Source organism: Phyllostomus discolor, chromosome 9, assembly GCF_004126475.2.
Source record: "Phyllostomus discolor isolate MPI-MPIP mPhyDis1 chromosome 9, mPhyDis1.pri.v3, whole genome shotgun sequence".
In the NCBI taxonomy this organism is placed as follows: Eukaryota; Metazoa; Chordata; class Mammalia; order Chiroptera; family Phyllostomidae; genus Phyllostomus; species Phyllostomus discolor.
In genome coordinates this window covers 62,990,941-63,003,750 of record NC_040911.2, presented here as the reverse complement: position 1 = coordinate 63,003,750, position 12,810 = coordinate 62,990,941, and positions in this window count along the sequence as shown.

Sequence of the window (12,810 nt, the reverse complement as noted above, 5' to 3'; positions counted from 1 at the left end):
GAAGTGCTAAAAACATAAAGGACATGATTATTCAAATAACCATTTGATTTTTTGAAAGAACCAAAGATTATATATATATTTATGTATATATATATTCAGAAAAATTTTAATAATACAAAAACATTGAGATAAAAATGAAAGTTTCTACTTCATTTCCATCCTTAAAGGTTAACTTTGTAAAAGTTTTTTATGAATCCTTCCAGGAAAATATATGCATTTAGCAGAATATCGGTGTTTCTCTGTATGTATTATTTAAAAGTGCACAGTAAGGTGCTGTGTTAGATACACACAGATATGGTCTGGGGAGCTGATCTTTGCAAAGCAGGAGTTCAGGTCCACTGTATTCACTTTATTGCATTGAATGGATACATATCAAACAGGGACTATTAAAAATAGTATTTGTAAAGAGGATGAGTCCATGCTTTAAATGAATAAAGACAGAATTTTGTTGCATTCATTATTGGAGAAAGTGTTTGGAATGGATTGAAAGAATTTCTCAAAGAAAGGTAGCTGCTTTTTGGTAAGGAGGAAGGGAAGCAAACCAAAGAAAAGGATATAGAGGGACAAGAGACACAGAACATTGCCCTTCATGAAGACAAACTTTTTCTACAAATCACTGAAGAGTATCCAAACTGCAAGGGATTGGTGAGTGCCATTTTCCTTTCTTTGATGGGTATCAGTCTCTCTAGGTTACAAAACAGAGATGGAGACAAAGGGGTGAGGAAGAACTTTGAAGAAATATTGGACAAGAATAAAATGTAAAAACCAATACTGGCACAAGCATTATTTTTGCCTATCCAAAGTTCACTTCAAATCCCTGTGGAATTAATATCCTGATGAATGAGCCTTGCTAATTGACAAACATGTTTCCCTGTTTGTTTGTACCAGGATTTCTGCTAAAAAGGATGGGATTTATTTAATTGAACAGTGGTCTGAGTTAAAGCACTCTGTATGTTTACTGGCATCAGTTTCTCTAGCTGGAATTATTACAGTGCCTTGGTTCCTTTTCCAAAGAAACTCTACCTGTTCCATGTTATGCTGGATAATATGAATTTAGAATCTTGCCAAAATGTGCCCAAAGAGCACATGAAAAGATTGTGTATTCAGACAGGCTATATAATGTGAAGCATTTGTTTCTCTTCTTTTAATGGGTGGGAATTATGCACAAATTGTATTTGGTCTTCACCTTAACCTTGCTGTCTGAACTATAGCCTCACTCACTGAAGAAATGTCTTTTGACTGAGATAATTCTGGCCAAAGTATTGGATCTCAGCTAAAAAAAATCTGTCTGTTATTGATTTTTTTTCAAAGAGCAAGGCAAGGAGGAATCACACTGTCTTCTTTTTCAAGGCATTAAAATGAAAACCACACTTTTAGTCACAATCCAGTTTGGAATATTGCATTCTAAAGATGTGTAACAATTATACTCAATTTATTCTATTCTCTTTTTTGGAGTTGAAATTAGTTGAAACCCCTGATTCACTCTAAAGTTCTTTCTGTAGGAGAAACAGTCTACGGTTCTTGGAACACACGTCTCTTTCTGGGCTGGCCAAATCCAAAAGTGGAATCCCAATTATAGTTTTCATGGGTGATGGAATTTCAACTGCATTAGAATTTAGGCACCTGGGTTGCCTTTACTCTGTTTTCTTCTTAAGGATGAAATAAGCTGATCAAGTGTTCATTCAGCTATTAAATTACACTTCCATCCTGTAGCATTTTATTTCCTTTTTCTCTGGTGAGATACATTGGCTTGATAGATTATCTCCAGTGTCTTATAATGGCCATACAATGTTCCCTTTTGGGAGTTTTCTCAGTCTCTGATGGATGTGGTTTTAGCTTTATAAGATTTTATTTTACCCAAACAACAAACAACAAAACAAAAAATCTTTAACTGGATGTTTTTGATTCAATAAAAAATCTATTGGGTGAAAATTGAGCAAAATATTTGAATAAGTTGAAGGAAATTGAACTTTTAAAAAGTTGAATTAGAACCTAAAATTACAAAACATGAAACAAATAAAAGGTTCTTTTGGCAAACAGGTTTGTAATATGATTATGTTGATCTAAATGCTAAAGGTATCTTTCTGACCACCAGGGGGAGCACACACAAAAGATAGCACAACATACAAAAATTCATCATTCTTGTTAAAGGGTAACCTGTCCAGGTGTGAACAAGATCTGTTTATAAAAGGAGAGATTTTGTTGTTGTTTTTATTGTTATTGTAATTGATAATCAGATGCTTTGATTCTGGAACAAAAAGGACAGGCTGGGCATATGGTAAAAAATGGGTTTTATAGGCTCATCTATGTGGGAATTATCAAATTAGCTAGCTAATTAGTTAGCTATCAATATGAAGTAAAGAACAAGTCTAAAATAAATTTCACTTCTAACTTTGACTCCAATATATACATATATCCAATTCTTTGAATATAGAACAAGTAAATAGGAGTTTTATAAAGCAAACTAATTGAAACTTATGTTTTTAGAAATTGAAATAAATTTTATTCATATTTGTGAATTTTTGATATTTTGGACTAATTTTCATTTGGATTTCCTTACTTTTAAGCAATGTGACCATTTTTAGTGATCTATTTAAAGTTCTTAATCATTTACAGTCACAATTCACATTAAAAGTAAGGACAAATATAGAGAGGCAGCAAACAGTAAAAAAAGATAAGTATTCACTCACTTTTCTTTTTATTTTAGGATAAAATCTAGAAAGGTTACTTACAGGTGGGGTAAAGAGTGTTTCTTTTTTAGTTTAGAAAAGAAAGGGAGACTTTCTTACTACATTTAACCTGAACTTTTATGTGCATCAACTTCAGGTTATCAGCTGTGGAACACTCCCTGCAGGAAGTAGTTTGGGAATAGATGGGGTGTGTAGTACATAAAAGTTGGCAGAGCTGGCTGCATTCATAGTTTTAACCCTTACCAACTGTGTTACTTTGGGCAAATTTAGACAAAATATATCAGCCTTAGTTTCCTTCTCTGTTTAATGGGGCTAATAGCTTTCTCCCTGCACAGTTCTGGGGATTAAATTTGATGTGTAAAGAGTAGAGATTTGCTTTGGGTCCTGGCCAGTCATTATTAGTGTTGTTATTATTTTTAGTTTTCTTTCCTTCCCTTTCTGTGCTCCTTATCAACATTTTATGGTGAAATAAATCATGTCACAGCCCTGCAGGCCATATTTGCAAGACTTTCAAGAGTACTAATGCTAGTCTCTAAATTTATTGAAACTTTCAACAGCATCAGAGTGAGACATCACAGTCAGCTACTAGTAAAATCTGATGGTCCTGGGACATTCACCAAGACCTTAAGAGTATTTGATGATCTTACTGGCTAGACCTATGAGGATTAATGATTGCCTTAGTAGCCATCACTACTGCATTGAAGTAGATTGTGAAGTAGATTTTGCAAGTACATTTAGATCAATACGAAGTAAGCAGACTCAAAACTGGTGTACGGAAACCTCGTCCTACACTGTTCACATAACAGAGGCCAAGGAGCCTGTTGTATCTGTTGTTGACTTTAGCATGCTGATTCTGATTTATTCAGCCATGTTGAACTTTGATTTGTGTCTTCCTGTTCTTTGCCCAGTAAATAAATTTTTTAAGGTTAAGCCACCACATTTCTGACTCCTTCTGGCTGGCTGCCACTGGGGACACACCACTGGGGGGCCAAAGAGCACAAAATTGTTCAACTCAGTGTCTTCAGGAAGAGTCTCATATTGAAAGTCCCTCCCCACCCCTGTAAGATGCTAAAAAGACTTTTAGAGCAGTCAGGAGAGGAAATGACTTGTCCTCATCAAGTGTCCATTCAGAGTTCAAAGTGTAGGTGAGATTTTCATATATTGCTGAAGTTTAATTAAAGAAAATCCACAAGTGCTGAAAGCCTTAAGAAAACACATAGCAAACTTCTATGACAAAATAACATTTAAAAGGTAGCTACAGAATTTAGTATTTTAATAACATTCATACTCATCCATCTAGATCTTATTTAACAATGCTTCTTTGCTCCAGATGGTGTCATGGGTTTATTCCAAATGTGTGTACCCTTATCAATCAAATGCGAAGGGTACACATTAATTAAATATGCAGTTGGGTTCTGACTCAAAATTATTTAGAGGTCATTCTCACAAAACAGATGCTTTCAAAAGTAAACAAAGATTAAAAGATTTATTAGAAGACACATACATTAAAATGTGCAAAGTGTAATAAATTTTTATGAGCCTATGTATTTCATTTCTCTTATAATATGCATGAATTTAAACATTAAAAGAAAATGTGCTAGCTACAATGTATTTTTAGTTCCTATTTAAGACTTTAAAAATAGTCGAGGGTGCCTAGCATATTCAAAACTAAGCAGACTCTATACTATGTCATTTGAACCATGGGATAATGATTAACATTTCCCCCAAACAGCACTTTTTTGAAAGAAGCTCCAGAGTGGCACTGGTAATTTGAATTTCTATTTTTGAGCATATTCTACAATTTATGGCCAGACTCATTTCTTCCCATACAAACTTCCAGGTTGCTATGGTCAGGACACTATCATTCTCTTTAAATTTGGATAACACCATAGTCAAGTCAAACAGTTGAGGCTTCATGATAATATTTACATTGAAGTGGGAGAGGCCTGAGAGAGGAAAAAAATTCAGGAAAAGCAATGTTTGGGTTCCTGTGGTCTCATGGAATGGGTACAGTCAAGAATGTAATATAGTTCATATCTGAGTTGTGTTTGGAATGAATAAAAAATCTATAGTTCAGTCAAGAATATAGCTATAAGAATGTAGCAATCCCATTTAGTTAAGGGAGAACAAATTAGCATAGATAATTTTTTTCTTGTAAGTTTCACTGTCAGTCGTGATATTATCAGTGGCTGTAACAGTGGTAAGTATTGGCTCAGTAAAGAATTTCTTTTGAGAGTTTAATGCACATTAAAATAATAAGTGGTCTAATTTCCATCTGATTTTTTCAGGGTAGAGCCATTAAACTTGGGATTTATTGGATGAAAATAAAAATCTCATATCCTTATGCATGTAAAATATTGTTTCAAAATAAGTAATATGGCTTAAAAAGGAAGTAATATTGGGAGAATAATTTTTAATTTTGAAAGTCATTCTCTCTTTTAATGAGATACTCTGATATGACTAGAAAGGTGGAGTCCCTTGTTTGCCCCCAGGCTTTTGTAGAAGAGATGGGTTCTTCTCTTTTCCTTTATAAGCCAAAATAAATAAGTAAACAACTAGGATGAATGGAATAGGTTGAAACCAATGGTTAAATGTGCCTGAACTTGTATCAACTGGGAATTTAATATTAGCCCTCAGGTGGGCCCATAAAAAATGGTGGGGAGGGATATTTCCCTAGAGACCTTCATCTGGGTTCCTCAACTGTTACCATAGTTTTGGTCTTAATTCTGATTAAAGTAAATTTTGTTTTTATTTTTTAATTTTATATTTTATTTGATTATGGTATTACAATTGTCCTTTTCCCTTTTGCCCTCCTACACTTAGGAGCCCCCATTCCCTCAGACAATCCCTACCATTGGTCATGTCATGGGTCATGTGTACAAGTTCTTTGGCTACTCCCATTTCCTGCACTGTACTTTAGCCCCATTGGCTGTTCTGTAACTATCTATTATTTACTTATTAAGTTCCTCACTTCTTCACCCATCTCCCCACACATCCTTCCCATCTGGCAACCTACAAAATGCTTTCCATACCCATATTCTGTCTCTGTCCTTCTTAACTTAGTTTTGTTGACAAGTATATATTTATTACCATTTTGTTGTTCATAGTTTTGATCTTCTTTTTCTTAAATAAACTCCTTGAACATTTCATGTAATAATGATTTGGTGAACTCCTTTAGAGTTTTCTTTGTTTGGGAAACTCTTTATCTGCCCTTCAATTCTAAAAGATAACTGCTATGTAGAGAAATCTTGGTTGTAGGTCTCTGCTTTTCATGACTTTATATATTTCTTGCCAATCCTTTAGCATGCAAAATTTCTTTTGAGATATCAGCTGACAGCATTTTGGGAACTCTCTTGTAGGTAATAACTTCTTTTCTTTTGCTGCTTTTAAGATTCTCTATCTTTAAACTTTGGCATTTTAATTATGATGTGTCTTGGAATAGGACCTTTTGTATCCATCTTGTTTGGGACTCTCTGTGCTTCCTGGACTTGCATGTGTATTTCTTTCACCAAATTAGGTAAGTTTTATTTCATTATTTTTTTCCAAATAGATTTCCAACTTCTTGCTCTTTCTCTTTTCTTTCTGGCACCCTTAACATGCAAATGTTGGACTGCTTGAAGTTGTCCTAGAGGCTCCTTACACTGTCCTCGTTTTTGGGATCCTTTTTTTTTCCCTTTGTTCTGATTGCTTGTTTTCGCTTCCTTATGTTCCAAATCATTGATTTGATTCTTGGCTACATCCACTGTGCTGTCATTCCCTGTAAATTGTTTTTTATTTCAAATTAGTGTATCCTTTGCTTCTAACTGGATCTTTTTTATGCTGTTGAGGTCCTCACTAAGTTCTTTGAGCATCCTTATAATTAGTGTTTTGAACTCTGTATCTGAAAGATTGCATATCTCTATTTTGCTTAGTTCTTTTCTTGGAGTTTTAATCTGTTCTTTCATTAGGGTCATATTTCTTTGTCTTTTCATTTTGGCAGCCTCCCTGTTTTTTTTTTTTAAATGTATTACCTAGAGCTGCATTGAATCCATGTCTGGGTAATGTGGCCTATTGTAGTAGGTGTTGTGTAGGGCCCAGCAGTACAGCCTCCCCTATTACCCAAGCTGAGAACTGGAGGTATGCCCTTTATGTTGGTCAAGTACACCCCCTTCTTGCTGTTGAGCCCTGGTGGTTGTTGGCAGATCAATGGGAGGGATTTACCCAGGCCAGCCAGCTGTAAGGATTGGCTGTGACCACTTACCATCAACCTCTACCCTCCATGGAGAATCTGCTGTGCATGGGCATTGTGGTAATGCTCCAATGTGGTCTATAGCTGTCCACTGGGTGCACTAGCCCTGGTGTTTTCTGGGTGGTGCAGGTCCAGGTCAGCCTCTGGCAATGTTTTGCATAGGGCCACCCTGTCTGAACTATAAAGCAGTCTGAGATAGCTGCTAATTGTATTGGGCTTGGAGAATCCTAAGCTAAGTCAATGTGAATCTAGGCTGGTTGCTGCTAGTGCTGGGTCTGGGGCTCATTGAGACCAGCTGTGGACTGTTTGTTAGGATTTAGGAAGTTGTGAAGCATGCACCAAGACCAGCCATTCATACAGAAAAGCAGCGTGGGTGGGTCCATAAGTTGGTTGGGGCAGAGTCTCTGGGATCTTTAAGGTGGGTCCAATGCTGTCAGCCAGGTTGATGGATTCTCAGGTATGGCAATCACCTGTCAGCTCTGTGGCTATGTCAGGAGAGGGTTCAGAAAAGGGACCATGACCTCTGTTTGCCTTGATGCCAGATACTTCAGTTTCTCCCTCTATGCCACAGATGCCTTTCAAGCTTCTACCTCAGTGCTTGAACCCAGAGGGAGTGAGTCTGAGAAGGTGAGTCTGTGTGTGGGTTTTTTTAAGGGGAACTGCTTGCAGCTCCAGAAGTTTCTTCCACTGACTTAGTCCCCACTGATTTTTGCAGCCTGAAGTTGTAGCAACTTATCTTCCCCACACTGAAACCCTGGGCTTGTGTGTACTTTGGACTCCTCACTCCCAAGATAGCCCTCCTGAAATTTTATTCACCACATGAGGGTGAGGGAGCAGCTCATTCTGCCTGTGCCTCTCTTGCCAGTCTGAATGGATGTGGTTTCTTTAATTTGGTTGTTGTATGATAGTTCTAAGTGATCATTGTTCTACATTTTAGTTTTGATGTGGTTGTGCAAAGAGTTGAGCCATGTCTATCTACACTGCCATCATGACTGGAAGTCTAGTTTTCTAATATTTTGTTAAAATTTTTCAAGTGATATTGGCTGGCAAATTTCTGTTTTTATTATGAGTTTATCATATTCTGGTTATAAGGTTATGTTGGCCTCATAAAACAATTTAGGAAGTATTTGTGTTATTACTTTATTCAGTATTTGGTAGATTTTACCAATGAAGCCATTTGGCTTATATTTTTCTTGGGGTAATTTTGTTTGTGCATATTCAGGTAAGTGGAGACAAAGAAATATGGTACAAATGAAAGAAAGGATCAAAATTCCAGAAAAAGAACTAAGTGACAAGGAGGTAGCCAGCTCATTAGATGCAGAGTTCAAAACACTGGTAATCAGGATGCTCATGGAAATGAGCATGGTCACAAAATAAAGGAAGAGTGATGGCTATACAAAGTGAAATAAAGAAAAATATACAGGACACCAACAGTGAAAGGAAGGATACAAGGACTCAAATCAATGATTTAGAACAGAAGGAAGAAATAAACATTAAATTGAAACAGAATGAAGAAACAAGGATTCAAAAAAATGAGGAGAGGCTTAGGAACCCCTGAGACAACTTTAAACATTCCAACATCAGAATCATAAGGGTGCCAGAAGGACAAGAGGAAGAACAAGAAATGGAAAACTAATTTGAACAAATAATAAAGGAAAATTCCTTAATCTGGCAAAGGAAATAGACATGCAAGTTCAGGAAGCTAAGAGAGTCCTAAAGAAGTTGAAACCAAGGAGAAACACACCACAACAAATTATAATTAAATTACCCAAGATTAAAGAGAAGGAGAGAATCTTAAAAGAAGCAAGGGGAAAGGAGAGAGTTATCTACAAACAGTTCCTATAAGACTATCAGCTGATTTCTGCAAGAAACCTTGCAGGCAAGAAGGGGCTGGAAAGAAATATTCAAAGTCATGAAAGGCAAGGACCTACATCCAAGATTGCTCTATCCAGAAAAGCTGTCATTTAAAATGGAAGGGAAGATAAAGTGCTTCCCAGTTAGGGTCAAGTTAAAGGAGTTCATCATCACCAAGCCCTTATTATATAAAATGTTAAAGGGACTTATCTAAGAAAAAGAATCTCAGAAGTACGAATAGTAACATGACAACAAACTCACAAGTATTAACAACTGAACCTTAAAAACCAAAAAGGAACTAATGAAACAACTAGAACAGGAACAGAATCACAGAAATGGAGATCACATGGCTTGTTATCATCAGGGAGGGGGAGGGGAGGCGGAGAAGGAGGGGGAGGAATGAGGCTAAAGGCACAGGGAATAAGAAGAATAATTGGTAGGTCCAGAATAGACAGGGGAGTTTAAAGAATAGCATAGGAAATGGAGAAGCTAAAGAACTTATATGTTTGACCATGGACTTGAACTAAGGGGGGCAATGCTGGAGGAAACAGTGTTCAGGGACAAGGGGAATAAAGGGGAAAAAATGGGACAACTATAATTGCATAATCAATAACATATACTTAAAAATAAAATTAGTTGTTTATAACATCCACTCATTTTTAAAAAATTTAAGATCTTCAGTGAAGTTTTCTTTTGTTACTGATTGAGTATTTTGTGTCTTCCTTCTTTCTTTTCTTACTTTATAGAAACAGTTTTTGTCTTTGTAAATTTTTGTGCTGTATGTTAGTTTTCTGTTTCAAAATTTATGTTTTTACCTCTATAATTTATTTGTTTTTCCTTTCTTTGAGCTTAACTTTCTTTTCCTCATTTTTGGAGTTGCTCATTAATTTTACTTTTCTTCTCAAATATCCCTTTTGGGCCACATACTTTTCTCTTAGAATGGCTTTAATGTATCCCATAACTTTCAATATTTTGTATTTTTATAAGTATTCAGTTCTATATAATTTCCAATTTCCTATGTGATTTTCTTCTTTGGCTTATATAGGGAATTTAGGCATGTATTACTTAATGTGAAAACATTAAGGGTTTTCTTTAGTTATCTTTTTTATGTTGATTTCCAGCTTAATTCTACTGTGATCAGAAAACATGTGCTCTTTGGTTTAAAATCTCTGAGGTTTGTTGAAACTTGTGTTATGACTCACACTTTTTTATTTTTATTTTTAGTTTTTATTGTTTTTCAATTACATTTGTCCCACCTTTTTCCTCATTGCTCTCCCCTTCCTGTTACTTCCACTCCTATAGTCAATCTGCCCCACATTGTCTGTGCCCATGAGCCCTTGATTCATATTCCTTTGTTTGCCCCTTCTCCTTCTTTCCCGTGTTATCCCCTTCTCTCCTCCCCTCTGGCCACTGTCAGTTTTTTCTTTATTTCCAAATATCTGGTTCTATTTTGTTCATTTGTTTATTTTGTTGATTAGGTTCCAATTATAGGTGAGATCATATGGTATTCATACTTAATTATACTTTTGTATTTACTTTTTAAAATTTTACATATGGGTTTAAAAGGAATGCATGTTTTTAATATTCTATCCATGCTTATTTATTTTCTATTTAAAAGTTTTATTTGTTTATTTTTAGAGAGAGGGGAAGGGATGGAAAAAGAGAGGGAGGGAAACATCAGTGAGTGTTGCCTCCTGTGCATCCCCTACTGGGGACCTGACTCTCAACCTAGGCATGTGTCCTGACTGGGAATTGAACTGGCAACACTTTGGTTTTCAGACCAGCACTGAATCTACTGATTCACACTAACCAGGGCTATTCTATCCATTTTTAATAAATATCGCTTTAAAATCTTCTATATCCTTACTGAATTTTTCCTGTCTTCCCTATTCAATAGCACTATGATAATCTAGATGTCATTTGTATGTTTTTCTGCTCTTCCAAATCTGCTATTTGAGGTCTTACATCACTTTTGAAGTTTTTGGTCATTACTTCTCTAAGCAGTGTTTTTTGCAACATTCTCTCTCCTACTTCTGAGGTTCCAATTATGCTATATGCTACACTTCTCTGTTCTCCATATTTATTTTATACTCTTTTCTTTATTTTTCATTTTTTTCCTCTCTGAGCCTCAACTTCGTTAATTTCTACTGATCTTTCTTCTAATCCACCAATTCTTATTTGCTTTTGAACCCATCTACTCAGTTCTTATTTTCAGTTTCTTTATTTTTTTAGTATAGAATCTGCATTTGATTCTTCTTTAAAATTGTTTTTAATTATCTGCTGCAATCCTTCATCTTCTATTTTCTAGAACATATTTATCACAGTATTTAAAAGTCTTATTTTTGGCAACTCTGTTACCTGGATTTTCTATAGGACTCTTTTTTAAACTTGTCTGTTGTCATTTTGGCTTGCCTCTTAGTATGCTAATTAATTTTTAATAAATGCCATGTCATATTTGTGAAATGTCAGTGATAACTTGAGGCTCTGGATGGTCTTACTTTTTTCTCCATAGGCTTTAGTTGTGCTGAGGAAGGGGAGATCATTCTGGTCCTGGCAAGAGCTATGCCTGTTTGCCCTGTTGATCTATTTTTGGTTTGCCTTTACACCCACAGTGTATGTGTGCAAAGGTCCCCCCCAAAGCCAGTGTTGTTACCAATGACATCTTTTTGGTATGCTAGTTTTAGTTTTTGTTCCCCCACCCAGCTTTGTTAGATCACTTAACATGGCACCTAGTATATCTCAGACTTCTGGTTGTCAATTACTGCTGTTCCCTGGAACAAATGTAGACTCACTTCTGCTTTTCTTCTTTTGGATTATGACCCCCCAAATTCTTGCCACCTCCTTACCTTTCTGATGACTACAAACAGGTATTTTAAAATCCAGAATTTTTACTTGTTCTGTATAGGAAGTTTGCCTTATTATAAGTTAGTCTAGCATAGCTGGAATCATGTATACAATTTTTAGACAGTAACCAGAGGGGAAGGGGGAGGGTGGTAAGAGGGGAAAGAAGGGAAAGGGTCATCAAAGAACATGTATAAAGGACCCACTGACAAACCAAAGAGAGGGAGGATTGAGGGTGGGAGGTGGGGGTGTGGAAAAGTGGTGGTAGGAAAATGGAGACAACTATACTTGAACAATAATAAAAAGAAGAGAAAGAAAGGAGAGAGAGAGAGAGAGAGAGAATCTCACTCATTCTTATATGAGACTAAGAAAATTGAATGATCTTCTCAAGGGACATGTTTAGTTAAGTGTAGAAGCAGAATATGGACCAGGTCTTACTTAGTCCAGTTCTCTTCTCTATATTTCACAGCTCCTTGTAGCAACCACATCTAAGGTTTGCCACGTCAGCCAAGGCAACAAAGAAAGTGTTTGGATATGTCAGAAGGGGAGAAGAGGAGAGAGCAGAGTTATGGCTATAGTGCCAGCAAGGGCCAATTAACTTGTTTATTCACCTTAGCTCCTGTTCTCATCTGACGTTGACTGAAGCTATACTTCTGATGGAGGCAGTCATATTCATCACTCATTCATGTAACCACCGGATCTGAAGAGGTACATACTGTAGGAAAGTTTCTCAGGAAATATAGGTCTCTAGTGGTCAGTTGATTTAGAAAACTGGGCAAGGATCTTTATTGCTTTTGGGATGTGTGTATAGTGAGGCAAATTATACTCTGGGCCTGAAAGACAATTGGCTTGGTCTAAAAGGAACTAAGCACATAAGTGCTTTATTCATAACACCAGAGAGTACAAGCTACAAAACTCCTCAGTTAGCATGTTTCCTTCTGTAGGAAATGAGCCAACAGACATCACAAATGTGGCTTGAAGTCTGACCTTAGTTGGAGGCTGAATAGAGAATGCCACCTCAGGGCTGGGTGTGGAAGGGGAAGCAGCAAGTAAAATAAAGGGAGAAGCCAGTCTGCTATTTTGCATAAGAGGCCCAAACATACAACTTTTTAGTGGCCCCCAAACAATTTGAGATGATGGTAATTGTTATTTCCCTCTCTCCTTCAGGAGTCATGGTGGCTGGCTACTGGTGGTAGT